Source organism: Mustela nigripes, chromosome 7 (assembly GCF_022355385.1).
Source record: "Mustela nigripes isolate SB6536 chromosome 7, MUSNIG.SB6536, whole genome shotgun sequence".
NCBI classification, from domain to species: domain Eukaryota; kingdom Metazoa; phylum Chordata; class Mammalia; order Carnivora; family Mustelidae; genus Mustela; species Mustela nigripes.
This window is the reverse complement of record NC_081563.1, coordinates 87,346,010-87,350,070: the sequence shown is the minus strand read 5'-3', so window position 1 is coordinate 87,350,070 and position 4,061 is coordinate 87,346,010. Positions and strand designations below refer to the sequence as shown.

Sequence of the window (4,061 nt, the reverse complement as noted above, 5' to 3'; positions counted from 1 at the left end):
TGAAATACCTAATGGAACAAATAATGCACTAAAAGACATCCCAGAACCACATTTTATTTTTTTTTAAGATTTTATTTATTTATTTGAGAGAAAGAAAGAGAGACAGCATGAAAAGGGGGAGGGGCAGAGGAAGAAGCAGACTCCCCACTGAGCAGCGAGCCAGACACTGGACTCAATCCTGGGACTTGAGATCATGACCTGAGCTGAAGGCAGACATTTGACTGACCAAGCCACCAGGGAATCCCAGAACCACACTTGATTTTTAAATGAAAGTTAAATAAAACAAGGCAGTCCATTAATCCCAACACGTGTTTATTCCCTGGTTCATATAACAAGTGTCTATGCAGCAACACCTACCATGTGCCAGACACTATGCTGACGACACCATGGGGACTTAAACAAAGTCCACTCCCTTGTTCTGTCTGATGGGGTATGAAACCTAGGGGGAGAAAGACAACCAAAAGTAAACCTCTACACCTACCCCCGACCTTGGACTGTGGGTTCCCGTTGCATTCCCCAGTCCAAGAAGCTGCTCCAGGAACACAGCCTTGAGATAGTGTTGCGGTTCTGAGCACACCTTCACAGTACATGTGACCGAACCCACATAAGGCTGCTTTATGAACTTTTACGATTTGGTGGGTGGGTGCGGGAATCCCCTAACCTTGCTACAGCCACCAAGACAAGCCTCGAATGTTAAGCTTTCTTGCTGAATAGACCTGCCAGCCTGGAGTGGTGGCCTTTCTTCAGTCTCTCTCTGACGTCTGCACAGGGGACCGGTTTCAGATTATACCCTGGAAGCTTGGAGGAGGTTGCAAACAGTAGAGCAGACACGTGCTGTAAAGCTAAACCCCGTGAGTCGGAGGCAGCGGGGGCAGTGCCTGGGTGGGTCAGCCTGGCGAAGCATCTGATTTCATCTAGGATTGTGATCTCAGGGTCCTGGTTGCACTGGGCTCCCTGCTCAGCGGGGAGACTGCTTGTCCCTCTCCCTCGGCCCCTCCCCAGTTCATGCTCTCTCTCTCTCTCTCTCTTTCAAATAAATAAATAAAAGCTTTAAAACCAACAAACCAAAAAGAGGCAGCTGGGGGCTATTGTAAGTAGCATGGTGGCATCAATGTTGCTACCCAGACCATATGCCCTTACACTTTCTTCTAAACTCCCAGGGCTGGAACAGAGAACGTGCATTTCCTTGTGAAGTTTTCTCCCTATAGGAGCACACAAGGTCTCTCTGATGAGACGCTTGAATCAGTGAGAAATTGAGACATGCAGATATGTGAGGTGTTTCCAGGCAAAGCCAGGAGTGTGTGCAAAGGCAGGATGCCAGGAGTGTGACAGACCCCAGGGGAAGAAATAAATGGACACTATCTTGAAAGAGGAGGAGGCAAAAACAGAAGGACGCCAGGGGCAAGTTTTCTTTATAAGCTGGAAGGACAAAAGAGGAAGAAATCAATTCACCTGCCTGGGCAAGGCAACATGTGGGATCGATGTTGAAGAACATTGGCAGGATGCACAGAGACCATGTGGAGAGAGTACCATGAACAAAGGCCTGGAGAGCTTGTCCCACTAATCATAAGGTAGGACAGAGAAGGAATGTGTCACTTCCCCTGCCCCAACCTGCATATGACTACCATCACTTTACTTCACTATGCCTTCTGGAAAAGTTGAATGAGGACTACACGAAGCAAGGATGCACAGCACAAAATAGAAATGGAAGAAAACAGAACACCTGTTTCTACAGAAGCTCTTGCTGTAGCTAAACAAAACAAAACAACAACAAAAACAACAACAACAACAACAACAAAATAACCCCCGCCCCGCAAAAAAACAAGCCATGCATGCATGAAACAGACAGAGAAGATGCAGGGTCAGATCAAACAAGGACCTGCCTACAATGGCTCAGTCCTGCAGGGGCCCAAAGGAAGAGGACCATCGCGGTGTGGGAATGCAGAGGAAGGCTTTGTGGAGAGGTAAGTGTTGAGCTAAGTCCTTGCCTATTCACAAATACCTTTCAATAACACCTCTATGTGTGCAGAAATGTTCTATCTAAAGGTTAGGATGCCTGGGTAGGAGTCCCTGCTTGACCACTTCCTGGCCATAGCTTCACTGGTGTTCCTCTGCCTCTGTCCTGTTTCCTCATCTGTAAATGCAGAAATGTAACACAAGCACGTCATCACCCCTGTAGGCACTCAGTGAATGTTAGTTATCACTGACCCTTCTTTTCCCTCCGTTTCTCCTTTTCTTTTTCCTTTGTTATTATTATTACCAGAATGCTTTTCCTTTCCAGAAGACATAAGTTTTAATTTTTGAACAAAGCCAAAGCCGATTCCTGGCCTATTGTTCCTCATAACCCGTCTACCTCCTCTACCAGAAGGTTCCTCAAGTATGCAATCACATTTTTGGTTGTGTAACTGACATCATGGGGAAATTTCTCCAACTACATTTGACCCTTGAACAACCTGTGGGTCTACCTATAAGCAAATTTTTAAAATAAATATACTGGAAAATTTTTTGGATATTTGTGACAGTTTGAAAAATCTTGCAGATGAAACATATAGCTTATAAATGTTGAAAAATTAAGAAAAAGGGTATCATAAATGCATAAAATATATACAGATTTGATTCTAATTTTATCATTGATTACCATAAAATATCTACAATCTATTATAAAAAGTTAAAATTTATCAAAATTTAGGCACACAAATACTGTACATTATCTTTGCATTTTTGATGCCCAGTACTAATAATACATGCACCATCTATGGTGTTTTGTATCATACTAAGACAATACTGATGCACTAATAGATGATTCATCTTACAGACAGCTGATGTAAATTTACGATAGAGCTAAAGATAAGACAGTACAGTAAATAACATTTTATTTTATCTCTAGCTTATTTATTTATTTTTTAAAATCCCCCATGAAAGTGCACCATTCCCAAAAGAATTGCAATACCAGGTCAATGTATAGGGCAGACAGAGTAATAAACTCCAATTCTATCTCCTTGTTCAAAAAATTCAGGTAGTATATTGTCCTTAGATTGAAGGCTTTTCAGATATTAAACTTATAAGAACAGACACTACCCTTGATGTTAGCCAAAAGGCCAAGAAGCCATCTAGCTTACTTTATTATAAGAATACAGTATATACAATGGAATGTTGTGCAGCCATCAGAAAGTATGAATACCTTACTTTTGTAGCAACATGGATGGGACTGGAGGAGATGATGCTGAGTGAAATATGTCAAGCAGAGAAAGTCAATTATCATATGGTTTTACTTAATTGTGGAACATAAGGAATAACATGGAAGACATTAGGAGAAGGAAAGGGAAAGTAAAGGGAGGTGGAAATCAGAGGGGGAGATGAACCATGAGAGACTGTGGACTCTGAGAAACAAACTGAGGGTTTTAGGGGTGTGGGGGATGGGTGAGCCTGGTGGTGGGCATAAGGAGGGCTCGCATTGCATGGAGCACTGGGTGTTACATGTCAACAATGAATCTGGGAACCCTACATCAAAAGCTTATGATGTATTGTGTGGTGACTAGCATAACACAATTTAAAAAAAGAACACGGTATATAATATATATAATATACAAAATGTATGTTGATCTACTGTTTATTTTATCAGTAAGGCTTCAGTCAACAGTAGTCTATTAGCAGTTAAGCTTGTGGAGGGTCAAAAATTATATTCAGACATTTATTTGATTACGTTCCATGCCCCTCATTCCCTGTTGTTCAAGGGTTAACTATATTTGCTTCTTCTTGCAATCTGCTTTCTGCTAATATTCTGTAACAGGAGCACACACACACACACAAACACACCCTCACTGTGTTTCTAAAACACACATGAACCTAGAAAGATTATTAAAGCAATTTAACAGTGATTTTCTTTTTCATCTATAAGATGTGGATAATAATAGTACCTCTCTCAGAGGACTGTTGTGAGGATTTAATTGACATAGGTAATGCTTTTCAAATATCCCTGACCCATAGCATTAGCCATTATTATTAGCTTTATTATTCACTCATTTTAAGCTTGAGGCAATGCTATGTCCATAAATCACTGC

The 4,061-nt window shown here is 41.5% G+C and overlaps 1 non-coding gene across 1 annotated transcript; it reads right to left on the bottom strand.

Moving 5' to 3' along the window:
* Positions 1 to 2,916: 2,916 nt before the first annotated feature.
* Positions 2,917 to 3,110, bottom strand: LOC132022947 (U2 spliceosomal RNA). Its single transcript, XR_009405828.1, has one exon. It is a non-coding gene; the product is annotated as a U2 spliceosomal RNA (small nuclear RNA).
* Positions 3,111 to 4,061: the final 951 nt, after the last annotated feature.